Source organism: Camellia sinensis, chromosome 7, assembly GCF_055761805.1.
Source record: "Camellia sinensis isolate YWXY chromosome 7, ASM5576180v1, whole genome shotgun sequence".
NCBI classification, from domain to species: Eukaryota; Viridiplantae; Streptophyta; class Magnoliopsida; order Ericales; family Theaceae; genus Camellia; species Camellia sinensis.
In genome coordinates this window covers 156,030,156-156,039,083 of record NC_138967.1, presented here as the reverse complement: position 1 = coordinate 156,039,083, position 8,928 = coordinate 156,030,156, and the positions used below count along the sequence as shown (strand labels likewise).

At 33.4% G+C, this 8,928-nt stretch overlaps 1 long non-coding RNA gene across 1 annotated transcript; it reads left to right on the top strand.

The window, feature by feature from the left end:
• The first annotated feature begins 4,085 nt into the window (after positions 1-4,085).
• Positions 4,086-6,712, top strand: LOC114275293 (uncharacterized). The gene is made up of 3 exons (XR_014336293.1): positions 4,086-5,481; positions 5,627-5,694; positions 5,800-6,712. It is a non-coding gene; the product is annotated as an uncharacterized LOC114275293 (long non-coding RNA).
• The last annotated feature ends 2,216 nt before the right edge of the window (positions 6,713-8,928 follow it).

Below are 8,928 nucleotides of genomic sequence, written 5' to 3'. Positions count from 1 at the left end.
GGGGACGGGATGAGGAAGCCATGGTTTAGAGGTGAGAGGTGTAAAAGAAATGAGTTGCAGAGAAATAGAAGAGAACAGACTGAGGTTTGGCCTCCTCCGTTCAGTTTTTTTTGTCTCTCGTTGTAACGCCCCGACCCTTTACACGTCATCGATATTGTCCGCTTTGGGCTATGCCCGCACGGATTTGTTCTTCCCAGTGGGTCACCCATCTTAGAACTACTCCAGCCTAAGCACGCTTAACTGGGGAGTTCTAATAGGGATTTCACCACTTGGGAAAAGGCCTCGATGCTATATAAGGGTCCAGGTTTTTACTTTTATAGCCCAGGAACTTCCCTTTTATTCCCGATGTGGGACACCGGGGCCTTACAATCCACCCCCCATAAGGCTGTACGTCCCCGTGCAGTAGCTTGCCAGCTCGCAAGCCCGCCCACATGCACCGAGAGATGCCAGGGGCCCACACTCAGTACTCCGGAGAGTCGGCTCTGATACCATTTGTAACGCCCCAACCCTTTACACGTCATCGATATTGTCCGCTTTGGGCCACGCCCACACGGATTTGTTCTTCCCAGTGGGTCACCTATCCTAGAACTACTCCAGCCTAAGCACGCTTAACTGGGGAGTTCTAATAGGGATTTCACCACTTGGGAAAAGGCCTCGATGCTATATAAGGGTTCAGGTTTTTACTTTTATAGCCCAAAAACTTCCCCTCTATTCCCGATGTGGGACACCGGGGCCTTACACTCGTTGAGGAAGAAAAACAGAAGAAAGTGGTGAAGAAGAGATAGAAGAGAGTGAGGTGAAGAAGAAGAAACAGATGAGTGTGATTAAGAAGAAGGCTAAAGAGAAGAGGCTGAAGAGAAAAAGACAAGGAGGGAGAGATAGCCGAGGCGAGCGGCAATCGATGAGAGCTGCTTTTGTCGGTCGGCTGACACAAAAGCGAGGCGGCGTGTTCGATGCGATTTTCAACGAAAAAGAGAGGCACGGGCGATTCATATATATATATATATATATATGTTTTGATTATCTATTTTTTGATGCCAATATCACTATCATTTTCCTCCTCCTCCTACTCCTCCAGATTCTGACCCATGATTTCCTTTTGATAATGTCACAGGGGGAGAAATTATATGATGTTATGTATTATGGTATTATTTGAAAACTAATCTGATAATTATGTATTTATAGTTTGATATCTTAGTCTCATATCATGTCTCTAATTAAAACTTATTTGTTACACATGTGCTAACCTATGGTTTTAGAAATGAATTCAGGGAGCATGACTTGAGGAGGAGCTTTTCTTACTCACAAATCAAATCAAAACATCATTTTGTGCCATCATAAAAAAGGGAGAGATTGTTAGACTTATTTATTTTGATGATTTATTTAATTATGTTTTTAATTTATTTCGAAGAGAAAAATAGAATTAAAATTTATTTTGATGATTTATTTGAAAGAGAAAAATAGAATCAGCATTTATTTTAAAAGAGAAAAATAGAATCAAAATTTATTTTGTCCCATTATTTCTCACCTAAAATTTTATCCTAAATGTTGTTAGAATGTATTTAATATTTGATTAAATCAGGAGTTCAAATAGCTTAAAATAGAGGTTCAAACAGCCCAACATAATAGCAGTTCAAAAGGTTCAAGTGGAAGATATTCAAATTTGTAATGATGGAGTGGAAGATATTCAAATTAGTAATGATGGAGTACAATGGCTATAAATGGCTATAAATTCAAATGAATGCAACGGCTATAAATAGTTATAAGTTTTATTATATATACCAAAGCACCTAATGTAAACAAGTTACAAAAACCTGAAAATATTCTTTTATCTATAATCACTCACATCTATTCTCAGAAATTATACACTGAGCCTTATAGCTTTAAGCCCATCTTTTCTGTGTGAGGTTTACAGAAAAATCAGAGTTTCATTTTTATATCTATCTTTAAGAGATAATTCTTGTACCTTTCTGTGAAAGCAAAAACACATTCTTTTCAACCTTATAAGAGTATAGTACACTCAATGTTCTTGACTTAGAAAGTCAGTGTAAAATTTGTGAAGGATTGCTCCATCTGTGAAAAGGTTGCTGGCACCCTGTGAAATAGAGTATAGTGGAAAATCTCAAGTGAACCTTGAGGAGTGGACGTAAGCCGAGTTGAAGCCGAACCACTATAAATTTATTTGTCACTCTCTTCCTTATCTCTTTATTTTATTTTAAATTGCCATAGTTATATTTCACATTTTTACTGTGCTAAAATCATTAACTAACATAGTTGTTAAGACACTTGTTTTAATTATTTTTATTTCATTAATTATATTTATTTATTGTGCTAGTCATAATTTTTATTAGGGTATTATTAATTTTAATTATAAAAACCTAATTTACCCCCCTAGGTTGTTTTTTGGGTAACAACTAGTTTTTAATGTAGCAAATGAAAGAAAAAAAATGCAATAACACATAAAAGATTGTAAGATTTTGTTAACCTCAACCTTTATAGTATATGGTAAAAAAATTTAAAAGATGAGTAATGTTACATATATTATGTATTTATATTACATTTTAATATGGTATAAATACATATGAAAGTAATTGTAATAAAAATTATATTTATATTACATTTTAATATGATATAAATACATATAAAAGTAATTGTAATAAAAAATTATACAATTATTGTACTTTTTTCTGTTGATGGTTATGTTTATTTCAAATTCAAATATAAATTTTAGAAAACTTGAAAGGCTAGTGAGACTCACCATAGGTCCTATTTTTATTATTTAAACTATTCATTTTATAGAGTACTCATTTTATATTATTAATGTAAAAATTTAGGCTAGATCTAATAATCGTAACACTTTCATTTTATCCTGTTTGTACTCAATAAGTTACGAGTATCGTATCAATATAAATTTTTTCTATGGCTAACATATATTGAGTCTTACAAAATAAACGATTTAAATTATTAAAACATGACCTGTAGTCAACTTCACGAACTTCTCAATTTCTTTCAAATTCATATTTAAATTTCAAAAAAAAAAAAAAAAACCTAACATTTTCTTAACATGTCTCTTAACAAAACCGAAAGTTATATTTGTCATTTAAAAAAAAAAAAAAAAAAGGTGAGAGACAGCAATTACAGAAAGTGTGTAGCACATCACTTTCCAACTATATATTATTTAGGGTAAATTATAAATAACTACTTAAAATTTACTTAAATTACGGATTATTCTTTATGATTTTAAAAATTAAAAATATTTTTTTATCAAAAAAAATTATTTAAAAGAATTAGTAGAAAAAAATAAAATTTCTAACTATTTTTCTAGACAATAATAAAATTACATGAATTGTTAATTGAAACATATTTGTGAAATTTTTAAAAATTGCTAATTACTTGATGATTTATTAATAAAAGGGTCCATTATTATGCGATTAGAAATTTGAAAGGACAAGATATAATTTCTAAAATCATATGAGACAATTTATATTTTAAACAAATTTTAAAATATATATTTATAATTTACCATATTATTTAAAGAGAAACTTATTCAATGCCCACACCTTTTATATATATATATATATATATCTAATACTATTATCAAAAATTCTACACAATATTTGAACTAGTGTGAATCTTATATAGTGCAAGCCTTACACTTAAGTTTGGCATCCTCTAAAAAATTCAAAAAGTCAAAAAGTCACTATCCTATTTAAGTCACGTCATCTTATTTAAGTCACATCACCTCTCTAACACATCACTTCAAACCCAACCCAAATCCAACCCATATTCCATAAAAAGTAAAAAAGTGCACTTATTTAGTCTTCTCAAAGTATTGCATAAAAAAAATTTATAATTTTTTTAAAATTCCTAGCATGACTTTTTTATTTATTAAAGGCAATGAACCCCAGCTTTATTATTAATATAGATCTCAATACTTTATATTTAATGATATACTAACAAAATTTTTATACAAAAAATTTCATGGATAACAACCTCTATTTTAATAGGTCCCACCATGATAAAAATATTATAATAAGTCCCACCACATGGTTCGCTTCACCAAATTTAACAATTCTAGTCCGCCGCTTCAAAATAAAAGGTGAAGGATCTAGGCAGAGATGGCATGTGTTTCTTGCAAATCGAAGAGATGACTCAAAATTGAGCTCCATCCCACCAATCCAGACAAGAGTTTGGGAATTTATCTTGGTAGCTTCCTTCACAATCACCACACTTCTCTTAATTATCCCATTTGAATACATAGATGGTAACCCAGTCCCCACTGTCTTCTTCAAAGGCCTCCCAAAAACATTCCAAGCTTTTGTTGTGTGCCCCGTCTTCTCTTAATAATCCCATTTGAATACATAGATGGCAACCCAGTTCCAACTGTCATATCCTTTTCTGGTTCGTTGAGTGCGTTGCTAATCCGTGACACGTCCTTGCTTGCTAAGTTCTGTGGGTACTCTTCCATGGCTTCCATGACATCTGCTGTCTCTCTCTTGCAAATCGAAGAGATGACTCAAAATTGAGCTCCATCCCACCAATCCAGGCAAGAGTTTTGGAAATTTATCTTGGTAGCTTCCTTCACAATCACCACACTTCTCTTAATTATCCCATTTTAATACATAGATGGTAACCCAGTCCCCACTGTCTTCTTCAAAGGCCTCCCAAAAACATTCCAAGCTTTTGTTGTGTGCCTCGTCTTCTCTTAATAATCCCATTTGAATACATAGATGGCAACCCAGTTCCAACTGTCATATCCTTTTCTGGTTCGTTGAGTGCGTTGCTAATCCGTGACACGTCCTTGCTTGCTAAGTTCTGTGGGTACTCTTCCATGGCTTCCATGACATCTGCTGTCTCTCTCTTGCAAATCGAAGAGATGACTCAAAATTGAGCTCCATCCCACCAATCCAGGCAAGAGTTTTGGAAATTTATCTTGGTAGCTTCCTTCACAATCACCACACTTCTCTTAATTATCCCATTTTAATACATAGATGGTAACCCAGTCCCCACTGTCTTCTTCAAAGGCCTCCCAACAACATTCCAAGCTTTTGTTGTGTGCCTCGTCTTCTCTTAATAATCCCATTTGAATACATAGATGGCAACCCAGTTCCAACTGTCATATCCTTTTCTGGTTCGTTGAGTGCGTTGCTAATCCGTGACACGTCCTTGCTTGCTAAGTTCTGTGGGTACTCTTCCATGGCTTCCATGACATCTGCTGTCTCTCTCTTGCTTTGCACCATGTTTAAGGGGCTATGGATGTCACGGACAAGAGTTTTGGAATTTATCTTGGTAGCTTCCTTCACAATACCACACTTCTCTTAATAATCCCATCTGAATACAGAGATGGTAACCCAGTCCCCACTGCCTTCTTCAAAGGTCTCCCAACAGCATTCCAAGATTTTGTTGTGTGCCTCGTCTTCTCCTTTTCTGGTTCGTTGAGTGCGTTGCTAATCCGTGACACGTCATTGCTTGCTAAGTTCTGTGAGTACTCTTTCATGGCTTCCATGGCATCTTCTCTCTCTCTCTCTCTTGCTTTGCACCATGTTTGGGCTATGGATGTACCAGTCTGCATGAAAAACTAAGTCTTTGTTAATTTACTGTCTGTGTTTGTTTTTGTTAAGTTTAGGAATACAGGGTGCTGTGTTCCATCATGGAGATCAATATCAAGCTTTTATTTCGACCATGTTTGGGCAGGTATGGATGTCCCAGTCTGTATGAAAAACTAAGTCTCTGTTAATTTACTGTCTGTGTTTGTTGTGTTTTTGTTAAGTTTAGAAATAAACCATTGTTTTTATGCAGACTGGGACATCCATATCCCAAACATGGTGTAAAGCAAGAAAGAGAGAGAGAGAGAGAGAGAGCAGATGCCATGGAAGTCATGGAATAATACTCACAGAACCTAGCAAGCAAGGACGTGTCACGGATTAGCAACGCACTCAACGAACCAGAAAAGGTGAAGACGAGGCACACAACAAAATCTTGGAATGCTGTTGGGAGACCTTTGAAGAAGGCAGTGGGGACTGGGTTACCATCTCTGTATTCAAAATGGGATTATTAAGAGAAATGTGGTGATTGTGAAGGAAGCTACCAAGATAAATTTCCAAAAGTCATGTCTGGATTGACATCTCTGCCTAGATCCTTTACGAGTCCGGATCATCTGCCGTACTTTCCTGCCGTGGTTCAAAACGATGCCATTTTGGACCTTTTTTTATTTTTTATTTTATTTTCTTATTTTGCTTTTCAGCCTCATTACAGCTCTCTCTCTCTCTCTCTCTCTCTCTATGTCTGTCTTCTCTGTCTCTACGAGCTCAAGGCAAAAGAACGCCATGTCCAGCCCATGAGAAGGACGAGAAAGAGAACTCAACAACACTCATCAAAGTCGAATCATATTCTTCAGTTTATGAGAAATTGGAAGCTCTAAAAAGCCTCATACCCACCCACGACCAAGAGAGAAAGGCCGACCAGCTGTTCCAAGAAACCACCGACTACATTGTTCTTCTCAAACTCGTCGATTTCTATGGCTCTAATCAAACCCAGAATTCCTTATAGTGATTTTCCCATTTTCATCAATCAAGAAGAACATATATGTAATATATATATAGAGATGGTTGATCGGGAGATCGGTTGATCGATTTCTTTATTTTCTATTTTAGCTTTTGTATTACATTGTATGACTACCTCTTTTAACTTCTAAATAGTAGAATTTCCCTCATTTTTCTCGGCTTCCAAACACATTTATTTTATTATTATTATTATTATTATTATTATTATTATTATTTTTACTATTTTTCTCATTTGTCTATGGAAATTAGATGATGGGTTTTGTCTATCTCTCTCTTCTTAGATCTGAAATTTGAATCAAGAGAAAATGGGGCTATCGTCTCTCTCCTTGGGTCTGTCAATTGGGTTTTAGTTGATAACATCCAATTATGAACTCTTGATTCAAATTTTAGATCTGTTTTTTAGATTTCTTGTGTTTGCCGTTGAATTTTCATGTTTTAATTTGAATTCTTTTTTGTTTCTTGTATTTTTTGTGTTCAATTTGTTTCACTGAAAACTCAATGTTATGTTCTAATTTAGCACCAAGGACCCAAATTACATGGTTTACAATGAAACAGTTAGCACAAAACATTATCATGGTGGACATTTTTCATATCTTTTCACGGTGATACGATGGTGGGACCTATTTAATGGAATTTCCTTTCTTGTTGTAGATCACGGTGATATACCGAGCTTTTAAAATGAGACAGTTAACAAGGCTTCGTTTGGGAAGCATGGATTGGGGTTTTTTTTTATTATTATAGTCACAAAAAATAAAATAAATTTTTTAACTCAATAAGATAAAATATCATATCTAACCTATAATCATTACATTTTTTTATTATAAAAAAGTTCAAAAAAAATAATCAAAAGTCTTTTCCAAACGAGATTTTTTAATTTCAAGCTAAAATAGTCAAAAAAGTCAAAAATAAAAAAAACTAACCCACTTCCCAAACGAACCTAAAATGAGATAGTTAGCACAAACATCACAGTTAGCACAAAACATCGTGATGATACCAAGCTTTTAATAATAGTGTAAAGGATCTTCTATTCCCAAATAGCTCTGTCTCATGTCCCAAATTATTCATAATTATTAGATATGTTTTGAGATTTTTATGTCTTGAAATTTTCATATGATCCAATGACAATGAGTAAGTGAATTGGGACCAGGAGACATGATTATTTGGGGACAGAGGATCCTTTGTACTCTACTATTAAAAAGTCGGTATGATCACGATGTTTGTGCTAACTGTCTCACTTTGGGTTCGTTTGGGAAATGGGTTGACTTTTTCACTTTTTGACTATTTTAGTATGGGGTTAAAAAGTCTCGTTTAGGAAGGACTTTTGATTTTTCTTTTGGACTTTTTTTAACTGTTTTGTAAGAGAAAGAATGTAATAATTATAAATTAGATGTGATATTTTATCTTATTAAATTAAAAAAATTTATTTTATTTTTTGTGATTAAAATAAAAAAAAAATAAAATAAAAAAAAACCCTCAATCCATGCTTCCCAAACGAAGCCTAAAAGGTCGGTATCATCACTATTCGCTAACTGTCTCGTTTTAAAAGCTCGGTATCATCGACCGTGATCTACAAAAAGAAAGGAAATTCTATTAAATAGGTCCCACCATGATCTGCAAGAAAATTAACTATTTTTTATTTTGTTCTTTCTAAAGTTGTTTTCAAATTTTTATTTTATTTCTCTCATCCATCTAGTTGAATAGAAGTCAAGAGTGAAAAACTATTCATATCTTTTAAAAAAAATTAATAAAAACGAAAAAAAACAAAATATAATAAAATGAAAGTGTTACAATTATTATATTCGACCTAAATTTTTACATTAATAATATAAAATGAGTGTTCAATAAAATGAACAGTTTAAATAATAAAAATGGGACCTATGATGAGTCTCACTAGCCTTTCAAGTTTTCTAAAATTTATATTTGAATTTGAAATAAACCTAACCATAAAGAGAAAAAATTACAATAATTGTATAATTTTTATTACAATTACTTTTAGGAAAATGAGTGGGAGCACTAATTAGTGCTACCACTAATGATGTGGCAGTGAGTGGGACCCACTGCCACAATGTTTTTGTGCCTTGGTTTTTTTTTTTTTTTTTTAAAAAAGTGGGTGCCAACTTATTAGTGGTGCTTTAGAGCACAACTTTTAGTGGGATATAGCATTGCCGATTTTTTTACCACATGCTATAAAGGTTGAGGTTAACAAAATCTTACAATCTTTTGTGTGTTATTGCATTTTTTTTCTTTCATTTGCTGCATTAAAAACTAGTCATATTTACGGATCAACATTTAGATGAGAAAGGATTTACATGTTTGATTGAAATTTTAAAACTTTGTTTCTACTCAAAAAATCATCTGAAAAATA